This window comes from Adiantum capillus-veneris, chromosome 19 (genome assembly GCF_014529385.1).
Source record: "Adiantum capillus-veneris isolate H3 chromosome 19, ASM1452938v2, whole genome shotgun sequence".
Classification (NCBI taxonomy): domain Eukaryota; kingdom Viridiplantae; phylum Streptophyta; class Polypodiopsida; order Polypodiales; family Pteridaceae; genus Adiantum; species Adiantum capillus-veneris.
Window position 1 is genome coordinate 72869205 of NC_140949.1, and position 11161 is coordinate 72880365.

The following is an 11161-nucleotide window of genomic DNA, read 5'->3' on the forward strand; positions in this document are numbered from 1 at the left end:
TTTTCCTTTGTCTTCAAAGAGTTTTGACAGTTCATTTTCCTCTAGCTCCAGTGAGGATGGAAAAAAAGCAGAGGGAAAACCAGAAAAGTATGAAAAGCAAATTCTTGAAAAAGTCTAAAAGGCACAGGGATCCATCTAGCAGTTTAGAGGAGGAGACCTCAATGTTTTTCTAATATGAACCTACATTAGGTCACTTGTATTAGATGACAATTATCAAATCAAACACTCATGTATGGAGCTATCTTCTCATAGAAAAAAATGAATTGAATGATTGCAATCACTATCTTCTTAAGATACTATTCCTTTGGTCAAAAGGAATCTCTGATCTTTTTGTTTAGATTTGATACTAGTGGTAGAGCCTACCTCAAACGAGATTCTCTAAGTGAGCAAAACTTATTGCTCTCACTAGTTAACTAATAATGGATCCTATCTCAAGAGAGATGCTCTAACTAAGAAAAAAACATATTTCTTACATTTTTCAACTATTAGTAGAGCCTAGCTCAAGCGAGACGCTCTCACTAAGCAAAACTTGTTGCTCACTCTTCTCAACTAATAGTAGAGTCTATCTCAAGGGAGATACTCTTAACTATGCAAAACATATTGCTCTCTCTTCCAAAACCTAGAATGCTTCTTACTAATGCAAATTAGTCAAGTGATTGATGGAGCATTTGGACTTGCATGTGACACCTAACAAAAGGTTGGTGGCCTATGTCTAAGTCCAAGGTACATTTACTCTCCACATGTGGAGTAAATCCGAAACTAGTGTTGTTCATTGTGAAAGAAGAAGAGCCTTCTTAATGGGATCCCTAAAACTTCTTAACTCCATAATCTAATGGATATTGCAATGTGCCAATCATGGATGCACAAGAACTACACCTACATCCATATGCTTAAAGGTTTCTAAGTTGAGCAGCCAAACATGCTCCTAGATATGATCAAGGCTAATGTCAAATTATACACTCATAGTGTCTCGATATAGGAAAAATGGATCTTGGTTTTCACATCTTCCAACACATTACACTCATACTGCTACACAATGCCTCTAGGTTGAGTAGCCCAAGGTACCCTTAGATGTGAACAAAAATTGCCTCAAACCACACACTCGTAGTGTTCTAAAATGGGCAACACAATTTGTACTTGCTCATAGCCATATATGCATCAAAATATTCCAAAAATATAATATGGATGCTAAAAATTGAACCAGAAACCTATCTACGGCACACTCAATTTCTTTATGTAGTGGAAATTGAGCTTGGTTTCCACTTTTCCAAGGTGTTATACTCAACATACACCATACCATCTTGTAGACATATTGCAATAGAATTGTTGAAAACCAAAACTAGAAGCACACTATGTACTTGATCTTAGCTTTTGGACATACTGAAGCATGCTAATCTCCATCCAACCATACTCCTCTTGTAGGATTCCTAGCCTACCTTTAAGAGACCCCTTGACATCTAATGCTTAGCCAACCTTACAATTTTTTGCTTGGACTTACTGCCTCAAGAGTCGAATCCATTGAAGTTGATGACCACCCTAGCAAGGAGCCTAGCTATGACATGACCCAACCAAAGGAAGAAGACGAGGTCTGCTCCCTTGTAGGTGGTCTCTCATTCAACATGTACAAGAGATTGGTTTGTAAGTATTAACTTAATCTCTCTATAATCTCCCTATACCTATACCCTCTCTACATCTCTCTATCCTATCTACGTAACTTAAAATCTACCCCACACCCAATCTCTCTCTAATTTCTCTATACCCTCTCTACATCTCTCTGCCATATCTATCTAGCATAAAATTTATCCTACACCCAATATCTACCCTCTATATAGAGAGGGTAGATAGATAGAGAAATGTACAAAGAGAGTTCTCTCTCTCTCTCTCTCTCTCTCTCTATACACCTCTTCTCTATTCTCTACACCTAATCTCTACCTAATCTACACCCCTCGATCTATCTAAGTAAGGTAGAGAGAGAGGTAGATATCAATTGTCACACTTAATCTCAACTTAATCTGAGGCTAAAGAACACAAAGAGAGAGGTAGATAGAGAGTGCATAGAGAGAGAGAGGGTAAATTGAGGTAAATAGAGAGGGTGTAGAGAGAGAGAGAGTCCATCTCTCTCTCTCTCTCTCTCTTTACACCTTATCTCTACCTAATCTACACACCTCTATCTCTCTACCTAAGGTAGATAGAGAGGGTGTAGAAAGAGGTAGATCAAGGTAGATAGAGGGAAGCATAGAGGGAGAGGTAATCTCTGTCCTCTACACCTAATCCGAGGCTAGAGATGGTGTAGTGAGAGAGGTAAATAGAGGTAGATGGAGAAGGCACAGAGAGAGAGGTAGATATATTTAATCTATCTATTAATCTCTCTACACCTATCTCTATCTAGTCTTTATTTAAGGTAGATAAATAGGCCATAGAGAGGGAGACATACATAGAGAGAGAGGTAGATAATATTTTGTATGATCCAACGGTCATTTGATAGATTATGACCCAAAGAATGTGACCATGCAAAAAAGTGAAATCTTTAACGGTTCATTTTTTTAAATTTACGTAGACACTCTTTAGTTCTCATCCTACTATCTGCAAAAAAAATTTATGCTTTATAAACTTGCTCGGATGATCCTTGAATAGTATAAAAAGCTGACCACACTGCATCTTCTTGTGCGATAGAACTTTTCTTTTCTTTTTTTCGATACATGTTTTGCCAACTTCAAGGTCTTCAAATTCTATCATGTGTGTACTATTTGAATTCTTATTGGGAAAATAGGTAGCTTCTTTGAAGGCCCACATGAGGAGCATTTGTCCATCAAACCCTTCAGTGGGAAAAGAAACTTGGACCGCTAGCCTTTGAGCATGAAACTGATTCCCAAAGCTTTGTAAGGCTAGGGAATTTTTTTGTATGAGCATTGCATTTCACATCTACACCAAAAATGTCACATTGATAGCTAAACACTTTCCCATGCACACGATAAGAAACTTGACTTATATGGTTCAAGGCATCCCTCAAGTATGACATTTGAACATGCGTGATGCAACAACAACTGTATTGATCTCAAAGCTTGTGTACAAAATAAGGCTTCAACTTTTCAAATGTCCTCTGGTGAATTTGTACGTCTGGGTAGTCACTCTATTTGAAGGCAAGAAAGAATTCTACGTGCATTAAATAATGATAATCAATACACTTTTTGGCAAAATCCAAAATTATTTTCAACGTGCAAAATTAAAATCAATCTGGTGGGAGTTTGTATCAGGCTCGTGACACTTTTGTGGTCAGTGGAAGGAGAAAAATAATAAGAACGTGAGTCAACCCACAACCAAACAAGTGAAGGGGCACCACCTTGTTATAGGATGCGAATTAGGATGCAAGAGATATTTTGCAAAAACCAAGAAGAGGCACAACAAAACACACACAAGAAATCTCACACGAAGACACATACCAAATGGAGCAAGAGAGATATAAAGCAAAGAGAGAGAGAGAGAGAGAGAGAGAGAGAGAGAGAGAGAGAGAGAGAGAGAGAGAGGACTGGAACTTGTGCAATACCTCGTTTGTGACTTGGAAATGGAGGTGGTTTGTTACGATGCTGTCACAAATCTTGTACAAAACTAAATCAATGCTTCGTGAATGCTAAACATTGACAACACACACACACACACACACACACACACACACACACACACACACACACACACACACACACACACACACACACAGTGTCTTAGGGTGTGGGAGACCTCTCACCACCATACCCTCTTAGAATGGACACAAACTTGGCAATGAAAACACACTAAAGACTTTCTCAAACAAGTTTAAATGATAGAACTTAAAAGACACAAGTCACCTTGAATTCGCCAAACTACATTGCACAAGTGGAAAGACGAAGATTTGAAAGCCGAATCGCGCCTTTGAAGCACCAAACCTCAATTTTATTGTGACGGAGTAGCATATACAATAGTGGTTTTGAGATTTTAAACTCACACTCTCTCACTTGCAATGTGTAGCATGAAAGCTTCTGTCACACAAAGGTGAAGCTCAAAAAGTGGTTCCTACACCTAAGTCTCTCCTCACGCATATAGTGTCGAGATGCTATGTGGGAACTATGAGATTAGAGATCTGGATGAGAGGTAATTTACAAGAAAGAGAGGGGTCTATTTACAAGTTGAAGACCCTTCATTAAGGTTATTGGTAACCCTATTTTACAAGCTAATCAAATAAAAAATAGGATTTTTTTGAGTATCAAAACATTACGTGCCTTCTTTGTCTACTTGAGTCATCGATGTGGAGAGAGAGAGAGAGAGAGAGAGAGAGAGAGAGAGAGAGAGAGAGAGAGAGTTTTACTATAGGTACATGTCTTGAGGTAGGTGACTTTTAAGGTTAGGTCACTGGATGTTTGTGTTAGTAGGCTAGTAATTAGTGTTAATAATCACTAAAAAGTTAATGATACATTTACAATGTGTAGAAGTTTTGGACTTACTTGTGTAGGTTTGCAAAAACAATTGCCGATCCTCTTCTTCTTCTCTTCTTATGCCATCGCCGCCAAGGTTGAACACCATGATAAACATACTGATTTTAGAGAAGAGGTAAGAAGGAATTGAAACCTAGAGGTGATAGAGAGAGGCATATAGATGGTGTATGTACATGTAGAGTTCATATGAGAGCTATTGAGGTGAGAGGGGAGGTTAATGATGAAGAGGGTGAGAGAGGCCATGGAAGGTGCAGGTTTGAGTGAGAGATAGAGAGGAATGATTGTGTGTGTGTGTGTGTGGTAGTGTAAAAAGGTGAGAGAAGACTAAGGTTGACTCTTGTGTGAGAGAATCGATAGATTGGGATCCGCCAAAAAATTATTATCTCCCTAGTGGTAGCTCCAAAAATTATGATTTTTTTTGAGGTGATTATTCAGCTAGTGTGCTATATTTTTAATTTAGACTACTTATTTAAAATTGGAATGGAAGTGGATGCCAAAAATCTCACCAAAATATATGTTGTTTATTCCTACAAGAGTCTTCTAGTGACCCCTCTTTTGTTGAATTTGCATAAGGCTCCAAGGGCGAGCCCCTCTTTGCATGAGAGCATGACCTAATAGATTCTTAAGGATTAGAAACCATGCATGGATTATGATTATTCACAATTATGATATATGGATATTATGAAAAAAAATTGGTTAGTTTATAAACAGGTTACGGAATCTAGAATAGTGTCACCTGTATATAAATATAAAAATAAAACATATAAAATTATAGGAAATTAAATAAGGGATATCCTCATCTGTTTTTATTTATGTAGGTTTATTTACAAAAAGTAAGAAAAAGTGCATATAGAAAATAGTACTTTAGTAAAAGGGAATGAGTGGGTGAAATGTATTTTTGTGTTTTTTCTTGGATTGGGCTCACACCAACATTTAAAGATGCTTGGATGAAAATATTTATTTATGGAATAAAGAGTATGCACAATGGTAAGAAAAATTGGGTAATGGTGATGAGTCAATGTACATAGCATACTTAGACAAATAATGTACTCTATGTATAAATATTTAAATATATACCAAAATAATAATAATAAAAATACTCATATTTATGTCCTATATACAATGAAAAACTTACATCCAAATGGGCCATAAAATTTTTTATTTTAATTTTTTGACTCAACAGCCCAGTAACTAGCTAGCTAAGGGTTTTCAAGAAGATATGAAAAAAGTCTCCTAACACACACACGTCTATGTACATTGAAAAGGTGAGGATAGCCATACTATTTAAGTGATCTCTCTAGGGTAAGGTAGCTTACTATGGCAAATACAGATAGCCAAAAAATGGCTATCATTAGCCCTCCCCCAAGATGATGGTACATTCATGTGCCATCAAAAGGCATCATTTCTAATGAGAGTGGTTTTGAGTCCTCTAGGATATTTGGTATCTCTACAAGATTTTCATTGTGTAGCTCTAGCTTGTCATTTTGACTTGAGTTATACACACACATCATGTAGAAAAAACTACACAAGATAATAGCTCTTTGACAATGCTTTGGTAGATCCTTTGGTAGATCCTTTGGTAGAAGGCGACTCAAATAGTGCTTTAGTTGATACCCATTCACCTTCTTGGAGTGCTCTTTGTCATTCAAGTCCATGAGCTGGTTGTAACATGAGTTGAATGCCTTCTTGATAACATATGGACCTTGCCATTGAGTATTGAATTTGACTTCAAATCTATTATCAAGAAGATTGTCATACCTTAGCACAAGAGTCCACTTTTAGGGGATGTGTCACATGATGACTTTTCCAAGTTTGGCTGAAGCGGGTGATTGTTAAGGTGAACCCAAACTTGGGCAGCCAAGGGTGCGAACATATTGTAAGATTTATAAAAGCCCTTGAAAGTAATAAAAAATACTCTTTCATTTTGCTTATCTACTAGTGGAGCTCATCTACCTTATATTCTTTCTTGTCGGCTTCTCACTCTCCATAGCCATTGAGGGCCGCTTCAAATTTTACTCCGTCTCTCTCTTGGTATGCACTTGGTGTGGCAAGGCTTCAAGGACCCAAGGAGGAGGAGGGACCCGTTGCAAAAAACTCTATGTATATATTTTGTATATAGCTATGGTTTTGACACATTTGGATCTCAAAAATAAGGAGAGGTAGGAACAAACCTATGAAAAGAAAAAAAACATTGGATGCTGATTCTACCCGACGGTAACTACAGGTGAAGAGTAAAAGTCAATAGTGAAAGGGAGAAGAATTTTATGCATTATTGAATTGGAGTCAAAAAAACATTATCAAAAAATCCAAGCATAATTCACTTGTGGACATAAGGCTTGCACATGAAGCCAAGAGGGGACCACTTGGAAAACTTTTGATAGGGAAAAGACGAACACATATTTTTGTGGGAATTTTCTCTATTTTGTTCATTCCAAATCGGAAAAAAATTTCAACAACAAAGTTGTAGGCGTGAGCTGATCTTTTAGCTCGTATTTTTCTTATAATTTTTGGAGCTACTCTTTGGGAGGTATGGCCGAAATGGTGGAGCCTATCTGTCCACTTAGGAAGAAGTCAAGGTTATCTAACTATAAGGAAGATACATCTTTTAAAAAATATCAAAATAGCTCTTATGTCGTCCCTATACAAAAACATTATAGTTGGACATGTGTCTGACTACATTGTTTTTTCATAGCGACGACATGATAAGAGTTTACCAACATTTTTACAAACAACATTAATATTGGAACGGATTACCTCATTATGAGAAGACAACTATTTGAATTGATGGAACAAGGAGAAATTTGAAGAAAACATGAAGGTTTGGTTAAAATTGAATATGTGAAGCGAGAGAAGAAGGCCCAATGTAAGTCAACCTTGAATCGACTTCTTGGATCAATGTGGAGTCTTGAATGGAGCTAATTGAAAAATATTTACAAAAATCTTGTTCGAGTGCGAGGGCCTCCATATATAGAAGTGCACACTTAGTAAGGTAAAATATGAACTAACACGATTTACGATGCATGGATTTGATCGTTATGCATGGATTTGACCATTGGGCACAAGGTGCATGATTAGCATGATGACATTCTATTTATAGCTCTCCAAGGGGCTATATATAACATTTTAAGATCAATCTGTTCTATTTTGTGAAAGTCTTCTTTGCAAATTCCAAAGCTAAAGAGCTCAAAATGTTCTTAAGAAAACATAAAGGTAAGTATTTTAATTCGGATTTTTTTTGTAGTGTTTTTTGTGTGTTTATGTCGTCTCTATGTGAAAATAGAACACCGACAGACAACCATCCAATTGCTGTGTTTTTGCATAGCAAAGACACAAACTTGCAAGAAAACATACCTATTGAGTCACTCATATGCAAAACTAGATAGCCGTCCGAGTGCTCTACTTTTGCATAGCAAAGACACAACATATTGTGTCACCCTTATGCAAAAATAGAACACCCAGACACCCGTCTGGACGCTCTATTTTTGCATAGCAAAGACACAATGTCATGCATCAATAGTATATTTTTGTAAACCTATTGTGTTGCTTGTATGCAAAAATAGAGTACTCGGACGGCCCTCCGAGTGCTCTATTTTTGCATAGCAAAGACACAACGTATTGTGTTGCCCATATGCAAAAGTAGAATACTCAGACACAAGTCGCCGTCTGAGTGCTCTATTTTTGCATAACAAAGACACAACGTATTGTGTCGCCCATATGCAAAAGTAGAACGCTCAGACACAAGACCAGGTGCTCTATTTTTGCATAGCAAAGACACAACGTAATGCGTCAATGATATATTTTTTAAAACCTATTGTGTCACCCGTATATGAAAATACAGCACCAGAGTGATCTATTTTTTCATAGCAAAGACACAAGGTTAGAAATTAGAAGTATATTTTTTTAATATGTCGTGTCGTCCGTATGCAAAAATGGAACACCCGAATAGCCTTCCGTGTGCTCTATTTTTGCATAGCGATGACATATGACTATGGTTGTTTAAGGATGAATATCACTAAGAAATTCTCAAACGTTTACCGCAATCTTTCACCACAGTTTGTAGAGAGAGTCTCCAAAATGGGTTGGTGAAAGAAGAGAGAGGGGGATGGGGAGGTATTTTTTTAATTCAAACATTATTGTGGATATTGCCGCTCATATTATCGCGTATATTACTGCAATTATTGCCACTTTAATTGCCGCACTTATTATTGATTCTTGCTTCAACGCTTAAACATTCAAATTTTGGTGTTTCTCTCAGTTTTTCTTGTGAATAAAAATTAAAGAAAATTATTTAAAATTTCAAAAAGAGAGATGAATGGACGACACGACAAAAAATTTTCATAACTTCAAGTATACAAAATGTTTATGAATCATCTTTCAAAAGATCTCTACAAGAAGCATCATCCAATTCTAAGACCATGGCTCCTAAATCAATAAAGAGAGGAATAGAATTGTCATTTGTGGATGTGTTGGCTTCATCAACTTTGAATTTGTCATCCTCCATCTCATCATCATCGTCTTCATGGCAATCATCCTTGCTAAGACTAGCGGCCATTGGAATTGAATCATCGATCTCTCTCTCTCATTCTCCCCCCCATCCAAAGTAGTAGGTGGGAGAGGGTCAAGATGGTCTCCACTTCATTAGTGGAAAAAATGGTTCTCCCCCGAGGTGTTAAGAGAACTATGAACCAAAGTTTTGGTTGTTGGACTGTTGGGATATAGATGACCTCTAGAAGAGAAGTTCAAAGTGAGTAACATTGGTATAGTTAATATTACAAGCAAATAAGGGTAAAGAAGGTGATCACTACCTTGGTCAAAATTGGGTGGCAAAATTAAATTGTCATACCTCATTGTGTGATGCACACTAGAGTCCACCATGTAGAGGCCATTCTCATGCCATCTAAACACATTTGCAAACCACTTGCACTGAAAGATGAAGGTTACCTTTAGTATTCTTTCAATAGTCCCACAGTACCTAGCTTCATCACCATCTATGTCAAAGTTTCCCCATGGTGTTTTGATGTTCATCAATGTGGTGTTTACAAAAGTGTCGACCCTTTGACCACATAGAGTTAAAGGAAAGGCACTACAAAATAGAAAAATATATGTTATCAATTACAAAGTTAAAATTAAGAAAAAACTATACAATTTGTTTTAAGTATATGAGTACTCTACCTTTGGTATGCAACATCGTGCATACTCCCATTCTTTCTCGGTGATGTCTTCTCCACGTGATTTTGCTTCGGTCATTCTCTCATGAATCCACTTGGCACTAATGAGATTTGGGAAACATGCAAGGTGTCTAGGCACTGGGGGTGCCCTCTGGCCTCCATGCGCTTGCTTCCATACATCCCTTTCCTCCAAACGCCTTGCCTTTCCCACTGTCCATAAGTCCACCCACTTGGTCATAACCTCTGCATTGAGGATACAAAAGTTATTGACCACTCGGGATAGATCCATATCCATGTTAAATAATTTTTCCTTTCCACTTGGCAAGTGTGAAGTCATCCTTGCATCCTCCTCATATGACCACATGCGAGTCATAGAGGGATTAAATTGTGTTAAATACTATGAAATGTAAACAAATGCCTCTTGCACGATCCACCCTTCGGCCATACATGCCTCTGGCTATTTAGGACTGTGGCTGCACAAAATCTTTGAGAGTCTTTAAAAACCTCTCTAAAAAGAACATGTCAGGGGGTCCACCTTTAAGAAATTGTTCATATAACGTGCGTTCAAAGGGTATTAAAAAAACCCCTTTACTTACATGCTTAAGGTAATAAAATGACCCCTTTTTCTTCAAAAACTTATGGGTTTTTCTCTAAGATCAATTTAAAAACCCCTTTTGTTATTATAATCCTGTTATAATTTTATGATTTGGACAATTAAAAAACCTTTCATTTGAACTCACATGGTAACTTACATGTCTAAGAGGTGAACCCCTCAAGAAGAACATCCATCATGCATGCATTACTCTACATATAGCAATCTCCTAAACCACGTGAACCAAGAGTTGGATTTGGCTAAGAAGAATGGATCAAGGGAATACATCCTCAATGGAACACATGGTTTCCATGGCAAGTGTATGAGCAGCAAGGATGGCATCTATTTCAAATTCTTTGAAGCTTACAAATCTACAAGAGAACACACAAGAGTACACTAAGTGCTTGTTGAGGGTATTGTGTACATAGAAAAGTTTAGTTGAGAGGATCTGTGGTGTACCTTATTAACTCCCCGAGTTTGAAAATAGCTTCCCTCACTTTCTTGTCCCAGGATATGCACATACTCATCGGAAAAATGAACTACAATGTCAAAATAGTAAACGAGAAAGTGAGAGTGTCATAATAACTAATATCTAATTCTCCTAAATGATTTTCTCATGTTAAACTGATGATTTAATATGGGGAAGTGCCAGGGAGAAAAAGCTAGAATATTGGTTAAGCTGGCAGACCGGCCACAATAGGGATCCAAAGGGGGGCCATCTACAAAAGAGCAATGTGCAAAAATGGGCTTTAAAGACCCTAAGGTTTAGACCATTAAGACTTCCAAAATGCTAAGGTTCCAAAAATCAAAGGTTGTGTCCAATGGTCAAAGCTTATAAAAATTGGATGCTTTGTGTGTGTACAAAAAGTCTTCATGCTTCCTACATAGGAGGGGGCGAGCCTTGCAAGTAGGAAATGAGAGAGAAACTCACACAC